The sequence below is a fragment of the Falco punctatus genome (assembly GCF_963210335.1).
Source record: "Falco punctatus genome assembly, chromosome: 9".
NCBI lineage: Eukaryota > Metazoa > Chordata > Aves > Falconiformes > Falconidae > Falco > Falco punctatus.
This window is the reverse complement of record NC_137589.1, coordinates 4,388,761-4,399,817: the sequence shown is the minus strand read 5'-3', so window position 1 is coordinate 4,399,817 and position 11,057 is coordinate 4,388,761. Positions and strand designations below refer to the sequence as shown.

At 54.6% G+C, this 11,057-nt stretch overlaps 1 protein-coding gene across 5 annotated transcripts in view; it reads right to left on the bottom strand.

Annotated features, from left to right (window-relative positions):
• Window positions 1-10,558, bottom strand: part of FAM53B (family with sequence similarity 53 member B) — a 54,177-nt gene extending 43,619 nt beyond the window's left edge. For 2 of the 5 annotated variants that reach the window (XM_080403157.1, XM_080403153.1), the window contains exon 1: window positions 10,458-10,558. The gene's annotated coding sequence lies outside the window, so the exon portion shown is untranslated. Of the gene's footprint in view, window positions 1-1,978; window positions 2,114-3,877; window positions 4,060-10,457 lie in introns of all 5 variants that reach the window. The other 3 variants (XM_080403156.1, XM_080403155.1, XM_080403154.1) reach the window with 3 other exon arrangements.
• Between the last annotated feature and the right edge of the window lie 499 nt (window positions 10,559-11,057).

Sequence of the window (11,057 nt, the reverse complement as noted above, 5' to 3'; positions counted from 1 at the left end):
AAAGCTGAGGAATTGCTGAATTGAGAATTGCTTTGGCTGCTTAATCTCAACAACGAGGGATGCTGAACAAGCCAGCAGAGCCCAGGTTTACTTTTAATTACCGCTCAGAGCGTGCTGCTCTAGTAAACAGACACAAAAAATAACTCTTGTTTCTTCTTCCTTATATTCTTTTCCCATACACAACCTGAAGTGTCTGAGACAGAGACAGTAAACGCAGCCGCACCGTGCCATTTTTACAGACTCACTTCTCAAGCATGAACAATTCCAAACAGCACATAAACCCATCGTAATACCTACCTCTATAAGACGACGTCCACCTACTTATAGCCAGATAATAATGCTCTGAGGGCTAGAGGGGCTTCTTGGCCAGCTTGGGCTTCCTTGCTTGCTCCAGAGCTCTTGGGGTCTCTGTGAGAAGCACGCCTCGGAGCCACAAAGCGAGCTCAGCAGGGCAACGCGGACTGTAACAACCACCCACCCACGCCACGGACCAAGCACGAGCAAGATCTGGGACATCTTGCAGGGTAAGTGAGGAAAGCTTGCCAAGCGCCAGAACACCGTCGTCGCTCTCAGAACAGATTTGGATACCGTTGGCAAGCCCGATTTCTCCCTGTTTCAAGGCTGAGCTGGAGAATCGGTAGAGGCTGACGGCCCCTAAAGAAACGCCAGAATTCAAAGCAGGGAAATACTGGAGGTACGCATCGATTGCCGGACTTCCCACCATCTCCTTCCACTTCCCCTTTACGGAGAAACACCCGAAGACTGCAGAAACCTCACGTGAAGCCCAGCAAAATGAGCACTTAGACCTTCCCCAAAACCTGACAGTATCCACCTGCACAAGGCAGGCAACATTTTAAGAGCCTCAGATGCTTTCAGCAGACCCACACAGGGCACCACACGTGCCTGCCGTCACCTGCAAACCCTACAAGACCACTGTTTGCATTAGGCCAAAGCACTCCAGCTCTTGGGCAATCTCTGGGGTTTCATTCCTCAGCTGACTAACAGCTTTCAAAGAGCTCCTTGGCTCCTGAAAGACAAACCTAGAGCCTTTATTAATCCTCCTAGCGACTGAAAGGCACATTTCCCTGCTGTTTGTCCATTCGTTGCCATCAACACTGGCAAGGGGGAGGTACAGCAGCGGTGCGGCTGCCGAGGGAGGGAAGGAGCCCTCCGGGGCTGGGAAACTTTTGCCCACGCTGCCACCTCCGTCTCTCTGGGAGTAAACTTCCAAGCCCTGCATCTTACATAAATCTCTTCAACGAACGAGGAGCCAAACATCTGTGAGTTGTCTGAATTAGCGTGAATTTGGCAGACTGAACAGCAAACTTGTATCGCCCCGCAGCCTTCAAATTTCTTGTTTTCCTCGGGTTCGTTAAATACATAACAATCTGTTACCAGAAGACGGTTCCTATGTGCATGGGCTGCCAAGGAGCCGGTTTTGATAGCTGTGGTGGGGACGGGGGAACGTGTGAGGAGGAGAAGGAGGGTCTCCCTAATGCGGCAGGGCAAGGAAAGGATGGGCTGCACCCATCCTGCCTCCTCCAGCACTCACCCACCGTGTGGCGAAGGCTGTCTCTGACATGTAAGCCCAGGGCAGCCAAAGCTGGAGGCGATCCCGGGAAACTTCAAGGGGAGCTTAAGAGTGTGGGACAAGCAAGAGGAGATGCCTTCAAAAGCCAAGGATGTCCCACAGCATCATCTCCAACTGGGATGACCACACTGCATCCAGACGGAGAACCCAGGCTCCGTGAGGGTTATTGGTACCTGTGAGCGCAGCCCTGGGCACGAGGCATCCCCGATAGCCTGGGGAAACGGGAAGCCCGGCAGCACGGAGCCCGGGCATGCAGCGAAGGCATCGCTAGCACCAAGCCGCGGGCAGAAGGGTCTAATGCTGCCATGGGGAACAGTACTGGAGGCTTCACCCTCCTTCAAAGGAAGTCTTTTGCTATGAGGAAAGTCAAAGCAAACACCCACTCACCGTGTTTACCCGTTTAAATCAAAGCCCAAGCAGTGCCGAAACGCGCCCGACAGCATTTCCACAGAGTCATTCATCGAGAGTTTGGCCTTGGGTTCCAGCTGATGTTTTTAATATCGCAGGGAGACGCTTGCGAGGCTGGAATAATACAGAATCTGTTGCTGTAACACACTCGCAGCTCCTGCGAGGTGTCAGCAGCACGTAGAGCCCGAACCTCCTGCAGGTTTGGCTCCGGCAGGGGCTCCCTGAGGGTGGGCAGCCTCCCCCCGCGCTGCGGCGAGCCCACCACGCCATCGCCCAGCCGGGGCACTACTGCTCAGGCACAGGACAAATCTCCTAGTGTCAGGATGCTTCGAAGCCTGTAGATGCCCAATTCCCACACAGCTGGAGCCGGGCAGGATGAGCCCCACTATAGCTTGGCACCCATAAAAGCCCAGATTTTGCAGCCTGTCTCAGAGATGAGGAAAAAAAATAAATAAATAAAGTAAGTGGAAACGAAAACAGTCCCTGCTTTTATTTGGGCTGGCAGAAACACCATCCTGTCCAGCCTTCCTCGAGCTCATTTATGACAGTGTGAGCATGCAGTAAAAGGAGAAAAATAAATAAAAAAATATCTGCATTTTCCACCCCAAGACTCCCCATCTCTGGATAGTCTCCAAACATCCCTCTTCCTCCCACCCCACAGGTGAAAATCTGGAGGAGAAGCAGATTAATTCCTCCGAGCCATGGAAATGGGAAGCCCAAACGACAGCGGGGTTGGACACCGCACCGGCACAGTGTGAACCACGAAGCCCCCTCCTGAAACGGCATCCTGAGGAGAACCGAGCTAAATGCTGCATCCCATCCCGGCTCCAGAGCTGCCAGCAGGCTGTCGGGAAGGGAATCGCGCAGGCATTTTGTCAGTGCACAAACATGAACAATTGCCCACTACAAACAATGGCAAAAACGTCCACCTTCCTCACAGGGAAAAGTGCCGATCAACTCGCCACACCAGTGAGGGAAGGAATTAAGGAATCCTGGAATTTGTAAATCAAGTCTCTAAAATGATGACAGCACCTTAAAATGTGTAAGACTGCAAGTTAAACATCAGGCTGTTAGAAAACAAGGTGAAGATTTTTTTTACAGACAATAAGGACACCGAGAAGTCCCACTGACAACATCGCTCCACAGCCAGGAAGGACAGCAGGAACACCAGCCACAATGCAGAAAAGGGAGAAACGGTCAATATATACTTTGAGGAGAAAGTAAAACGATACAGTCACGTTTGTCCAGAGTAACCTGGGATGATATTAAGCAGCAGGCACTAAATACAGGTCTTTCTTAAACAACAGCTCCAAGTAATTTACACCTTCAACTTTTCTAAAATTGTGCCAAAAAATCTTTGGAGCCATCAGCGCCGATGCTCCCAAAGGAGAGGCACACGCCAGCGTGGCACGTGATGGCCCGCGAACAGGAGCCCTGCAAGGCTCAGGGTCCAGGCCAAGCATGGAGAGTCAGGAACACAACGACCACCACCGAGAACAGAGCTCTCGCCTCGCTCCGTGTCTGTGTGCCGGGAAAAGGCAGCGCTGGTAAAACAAGACTTGGCCAAAGCGCGCAGAAGTGGGTGATGGCTACTGATGACTCTTGTAAGTGATACATCTCAAACAGACCCGCAAATAAACTGTCAATACTGGCTTCAACAGAATCTAGACTCTCACTTTTTGCCATATAATACTTCTGGCAGTAATTGGGAAGGAAACAGGAAAATCAGCGCTGTGTGAGTGACCCGAGGCTGGCAGAGCACGAAATACAGAGAAGAACAACTCGACAACACAGAACGGAGGGAAGCCACCCAGCACAGTTTTTAACCAAGATGTTAAGATACGTCTTAAAAAAATAAATTGCTTAAAAGACACTCACCTCAAAGGCAGGGGGCACGTCCCCAGGCTCCTGCGCTGCGCGGGGGGTTACCAAGGCACACGGAGGCACGGCTGTAGGCTGGATAAATTGGGATATCCAGGAGGAGAAGAGGTGGCATTGCCTCTGTGCGCTGCACGAACCACCACGGGCATCCAGAGCCTTCTGCCGTGTGTGACTGAGGTCTGGGGAGACCCCAGCAGTAACTGAGGGACTCGAAGACACGGGTACAGCGCAGGACTCGGGGGCGTGTGGAGCGGTGACTGCTCAGGGATGACCTGGCCACCGTCAGGGGGGGAAGGGGGGGCCGAGCAGGTCCCTGGGAGGGAGCAGGCGGGCAGCGCACCAGCACCCAGCGCCGCAGGTTCAGCGTAAGGGCGAAGCGCAATGTTTTCCTGAACAGCACAGACAATAATCATTGCAAGAAGTTACCGGCACCATAAACGACTGCGGTGGGTTTTCAATCAGCGCTACGTTTTTATCTTTGCCCTGGATGGCTTTTCTAAAAGACAAGCTCCAGCAAGAACTAATTGGGGAAATTACCAAAACCGGTGATCGACAGAGCAGCCTGCCGGAGCGCGGCTCTCCTGGCTCACTGCCCTGTGCCCCCAGTTTGCTGCTGCACCCCCGCATCCCCCAGCCCCACCTCCCAGCGTGGTCCCCAGGGTGGCATGTGCCGGGACCTGGAGTGAGGGCGGGCAGCGCAGCCCCGCCGCTGCCTGCCGGGCTCTTCTTGCTGCTCTAACACGGCTCCTTTCTAACCCGCCACCTTCACGGTGTGTCGCGGGGGTACGCCAGAGACCGGCACAGCGAGGGCACCAGCAGTGCAATCCATCACACTAGAGAGATGCCTGCTTTTTTTTTTTTTTAATTAAGTTTAAAATACTTAACAATCCACCCGAAACCTCCACGGGAAACGTAATCTTCTATCAACACCATAAACCACACGCAACCAAAAAAGTGGGTGACAGTTTCTAAACGAAGCTGTCGGTAACTGTAAATCTTCATTAACCATGACGCTTTCACTTTGAGAAGTACCATCCATTGCACTGCATTTCAATTATAGCACAGCTGATAGTCCAACAAAGAGACAATCTTCTTCTGAATTAACAGAGAGGCTACAAACCCAAACGTGGATATTTTTAATGCTTTCTCTATCTTTATAATTTTAACGGAGCCTCAGCTTTGGCATACAATTGTAGCTTTTGGCATCTATTTAATAGTATTAAGACGTGTCCTTTCAAAAATATTATACAATATTAATTTGTAACAGCTGGGACAGGAAAAAAAGCATGCAATAACAGAGTTAATAATATATATACTTGAAGTAATTTTATAGCACCGACAACTATTACCCAGCACACCAGGAGGCTATTTGCACTAACATTAAGGTAAGCACACAAATACAAAACTCACAGTTAATGTGACTTTCCCACATCACTTGAAACAAGGAATTGCTACCGCCACCCGGCCCATCTGCTCAGCTAGGCTGCCCTATCCAGAGACAAGACTAGTTGCCTTCATTAAGGCCATTTTCCTTCCCTAACATACCCCAGCAGCACAGAGCAGCGATGACAGTGGTTGTACAACTGGGGCAACTGAGGCAGAGGAGCACGAAGGCCTGTCTCGGGTCACCGCAAGAGATGTCAGGGGAGAAAGGACAAAAAAGAAATTTCTTAAATGCAATTAAGCGCATGATGTGCTTTAAGTCATCCATGGGATGCTGGGTTTGGCAGCAGGACGAGGGGTGCATCTCTCGATGCCCCCAGTCCAGAACGGCCGCCAGGACCAAAGCAAGGTGCTGATGCACCCTGACAGCAGCACCATTCTGCACCACCCCCACCCCCAGCCCCACTCCTCCTCTACCATCGAAAAGATTTTTGGTCCTTCCTTTCAAGGGCTAGTTTGGAGCAGAGAGGAGGACACAGGTTTTCCAGCTGCTGGATCAAAGTTTGCCAGATTTTTTTATTTTTTTAACAAACCCTAGGAGACATAAACGATATATAAGCACGAAACAGCCACAAAGTAGAACTCTTCTTTCACTAGGTCCCATACCTACCGCACAGCGCAAGCTGAACTTCGGCTGCTGAAAGCAAAAGCTATGGCCAGGATCCGCAAATATAGGGAATGATATAGCCCGAGGGATGCTTCAAATGGACTACAGAGGAGTGACACCAATGCTGCTGCTATATTTAATCCTCTAAAAGCAAAAACCATGACCAGGTCTCCCTTGGGCATGTTTTGTTGGTTTGTTGGGTTTTTTTTTTTTTGGTTTGTTTTTTTTTTGGGGAGGGGGGGAGGTGGCATAGAAACTCAATGCACCAGAACAGATTTTTTGCACTCACTCAACCAGTTCTTAAAATATTACTTAAATACGGCAATTAAAGAGCAAACCTCGCCCAGGTACCCCTCACCCTCTGTGCAGGGACCCGCAGCCTGCGGTGCCAGGAGCAGCTGTGCTTCGTGCAGGCTTCGGTGCTCCTCCTGTTCAGTCCAACACAGTTTCCTCCTTCCGTGCATTTCAACAGAAACTTCTAACATATCAAATCTTACTTATCTCACAGAGCATATGTTAGAGGCATAAGATGCAGTATCTTGCATATCTAACATATCAAACATCACAGGCTTCAAAACTCACGGGTCAACCAGACAAAGCCAGGAGAAATGCTGGCTGTAAATAAATTGCATGACAGGACTTCTTAATTTTCAAAACCCACTTCACCTGTTGATGACTAAAGGCTCACGCATCCACAGCCTGCGCTATCAGAGCTTGCATCAGCTTGGTGAGGCTTCGGAAAAAAAGCTCCTGCTTGGGAATTTTTGTCTCTCTAAAGGCAGCCAACTCGTAAAAGCTTGGAAAAACAACACAGCCCAAGGATCTGCTCTCCGCTTCACTGTACCAGAGCCACGTTCTGCATTGCTGCTCTACACAAATAGCTGGGTCGTGGGCAGCTGGGCTGCGACTGCGGACACGGAGAGTGACCTTGGCTAGGTCCTCTTTCATAATTATAACATGGCCACTGCCCATAGGGACACTTGAGTGCAGAACCAGAGCTCCGGGGTTCAGGTCTGCCGCTGCCCCAACCGCTTTCGAGGAATTTATGGAAGGTCTCATCTCGAAAGAGAGCGGTGGCCCTCACGCCGTGCCGTGCCGGGGTCCAGGCTGGGGCAGGGAGGGCTCCCCAGGGGGGAGCAGCCCCATCACGTTTAATGACCCGGCAGGCTTGGAGGCACAGATGAGTAGCATGGTGGAAAATTCCCTTCTCTTTGCCCAATTAGTTTATATTTAGCTCTCCAGGGAGCAGACGCACTGGAGGAGCTGTTGTTTTGGTGATATTTTTGCACGTCCCTGCGGGGACCCCTGCAACGCAAACCGCGGCATGCCGGGGGAGGCTGCCAGCAAACAGCCATCACCGCCTCGCTCCACCACCGCATCGGACCAGGCACGCGAGACGGCGACAGACACAGCCCTCTGCTGCGTGGTGGACTCCTTTTTTTATTATTATTTTGTTGTTGTTGTTGTTGTTGTTCTGTTTCCCTGAGTCAGCAGGCTTGCTTCCTCTTCCTCCTCCTCCCCGTTTTGGGAGAGAAAGGAGCAAAATAAAACAGTCAGCCAAGAAGACAGCTTGGAGCTAACAGAGAAGCAACCTCCCCGGCTCCTCTGCTGGCCTGATCCCCCGTGGGCAAGGGAATAAAATGTGGGCTTGTCTTTCTGGCAGTATTTTCACTCCAGGAGGGAGTTTTGGTGAGTACGGACCTGATACAAAGGCTCTGCTTCCCCTCTCCCTCCCCTGGGACGTGGGAAGGAGAACCGACTCCTCTAGGCTAAGCTCTCCAAAGAGCTGTGAGCATCTCTGGCACCTCGCCCTGCCCCAGCCCGTCGGTCCAAAGTCTGCTCTGCCACAGATTAACGTTCATTAAAACTATTTCCCAGCAAAATCATTCTACAAACCATGTGATACAGGAGGGGGAAGGGAGCAAGGCCCAAATCAGCCCTTTCAACCTGGGGCGTCCTCTTTTCTACCGATGTTTTACAAGGAAAGTACGAACTACCTCCAGCCTGAGGAAGATCAAGAAAAGAAACTCTACACAACATTACAAGAAAGGAAGAAAGAAGAGCAGCTGCCAACCGCGCAGCTGCCATTTGAGAAACCAGAAGTCAACCAGCAATAATCAAACGGACAAATTGGATAAACCTCACCCCCCTGCACTCTCCTTCAGGACACAGTCCATCCCGCCTGTTCTGCACAGAACTACAGGTGTTTCAGCAAAAAGTTGTACATCTCATTCTAACTATGCCTTTGCTGAAAGCAAAGCAAGCCTTTGATACTAAAAATTAATTACATATAATTAACCAAAGTGGATTTGGAGATTTCTATTGGTATGCGCTTACCTATTTGCATGTGTGCATATTCATGCTCATGTATTCACTTATGTAGGTATCCGTACCTGAAAATTAGCATAACATTGGTGCCTGGCTCTGTCCCACAGTCTGCTGGATCTCCATATATAAAAATCTGGATCTCACTCACACAAATCTACTGATTCGATCTGCCCTGATTTTCCATGCAAAGTTTTGCATTCAACAGCCCAATCTTCCTCCCCAAAGCCATCTGCTTTCTATAACTGACGCGGTTCCTGGACACCTCGGCCCTGTGCAGGGCTGGAAGTCGCAAAAGTTTCCCTCCCTCCTCTAGGTTTAGCCTGGAAGCAAGAAAGTCAGGATCCAGGGATTCCGCTGCAAAACTGCCCGCACGCGTGGCCGTGCTCCACGTGGCCGTGCTCGGCGGGGTGTCCTCTCCTTTGAAGTGGAGAGAAGGAAACAACTCCACGGCAGGTTACTTTGCTTAGGTTTTGCTCCCCTGGACTTTTGAAAGCAAGGAGGCTGTGTCCTCCCAGCGAAGCGCCTCCAGCATGGCCCCATCGGCCCCACCCCCGCACCCCCGAGCCCAGCCGTGCCAGCGCGGGGGCTAACACACCCACCACCACGAGCATCCCCAGGCTCCAGAGGACTTCTGAAAACAAAGAAATAGCTCAGAAGCCCTCTTCAAACCTAGTGAGCCACGACAGGTAAGGACAGAGCAAACCGCTCTGAAATTCAGGTTTTTTTACTATCACCCTAATTAATCTGTTTCGTGACCCACCCCAAATATTTTCTCGAGAAACATTATCTACGTCGGTTTGGGGTTTCTTTATTTCTTTTTCCAGCCCTCAGCCAAGCCCTGGTAAATACTTGAACGCGGCAGCAGGCTCCTGCGCTCGGAGACACCGATACTGGGGAGGGGTGGGCAGTGCTGCCCACCGCCCGCCGCGCTCTCGCTGCGTTATCGCAAGACGCTGCCACCTCTGCAATTAGCAAGTAGTTTTTAACCTGTCAAAACAGACTTTTATTATTGTTTGAGGACTCGCAAGGAAAATACGCACATCTGGTTTCAATCACAAACCGAAGTTTCATCTATCAGCCTCTTTCATAACAAATTACGCTCACTTTTTACTCCAGAGGATTTCCTAAGGAGGGGATGCGCTGCCAAGGTACGCCAGCGCCTGCCGAGACCACACGGCACAGAAAGACAGCGGCACTACCCAGCGCCGGGCACCACGCCGCCGCCAACTCGCTTGCTCTGCCAAGCACAGGAAATCTTAACATCATCGAGGAGAAACCCAGGAGATCTTCGCGTACCGCCGTGCGTGACACCTCCACGTACCATGTAATTCAAACAACCCGACGTCGCTGAACGGAGAAGCAAGACTTTCTAGGACAAGCCGCTGCCAGGGACTTTTGCCAGCGGGAGCTGCCGTGTCTGGGTGCGGTGGCGTTGGGGACCCCCGCGGGGGGCACAGCCCGCACCCCCCCCGCACCACATGCCGTGTGTGTCAGGTGTGAAGACCGCGGTGGCGGCGCGGCCGGGCCGCCCAGCATCCCTGCAGCGATGCCCCACCGTGCCCACCGCTCCGCGGGGTGCAGCCCCCCCATCGCACCCCCCAGGCCGGGGGTCACACCCAGCCCGCCGACATCCGAGTCTCAGCCCCGTTAAACGCCGCGGCCGGCCCGGGGAAAGGCAAGCACGTGTTGGTCCCTGTGGAGGCAGAAATCCCGCAGGCAAGGGCGGAGGAGCCCGGGGGGGGAAGGCTCGCTCCCCACACGCCAAACTTCGCGGGGCCGCTCGGCCCCGGCTCCCACCGGGGACCCCAGCCCGCCTCGGCCCCGGCGGCCCCCCCGGCGGCTCCCGCCCGTCCCGCGCTCCCCCCGCGGCACCCGCGCGGCCCCGGGGCGGGGGGGGGGGCAGCGCGAAGCGGCGGCACAAAGGCGCGGGGAAGCCCCCAGCCCACGCTCCGCCCGGCCGCAGCGCTGAGCCCCGCCGCTCCCGCGGGGCCGAGGGTGCGCGGCGGCCGGCGGGGCTGCCACCCACCCCGGGGCCGCCGCTGCCCTCCTGCCGCCCCGTACCCCGGGCACGGCTCGGCGCACCGCCGCCCTTTGTCCGCCGCGCCCCCCTCCCTGCCCTCCCCGGGGCGGCGCGGCGGGACCCCCGCGCAGGGACCCGCCGCGAATGACAGCGCGGCGCGGCCCCGCCCGGGCGCTTACCGTGGTGGCGGCGGCGCGGCCCGGCCGGGCCGGCTGTGGGCGCCGCTCCGAGCCGCGCTCCTCTGCCGCCGCCGCCGCCGTGCTGCGGGCGGGGCGGGCGGGGAGGGAGGAGGAAATGCGCTTGTCACTTCCTGAGCGGGGCCGGCGCAGGCAGGGCCCGGCCCGCACCTGCGGACCCCCGGCCCCCGCCCCGGGCGCAGGCGGCGGCGCCCCGCGGGGGTCGGTGCGAGGTGAGGCGGGGAGGGACCCCGGCCGCCGTCCAGAGTGGGCGTCCCCAGGGATGAACACCGGGGCGGGGAGGGGGGAAAAAAGCACCGAAATAATAAAAAATGTAAGAACAGCGAGGCCGGGCAGCGCTGAGGGGGGCAGGGGCGGAGGGCACCGCCAGCGCCTCGCCGCCGCCCGCAGCCCGGCCTGGCCGGCCCTGCCCCCGCGGGGCCTGCGCGCCCGGCGGCCGAGAGTGACTCCTGGTGGCGCGGCACGGGCGGCTCCGGCGGGGCTCCCGTAGGGCTCCCGGTGGGGCTGCCATAGGGCTCCCACAGATCTCCCATAGGGCTTCCAGCACAGCTCCAGCGGGGCTCCCAGCAAGGCTCCCATAGG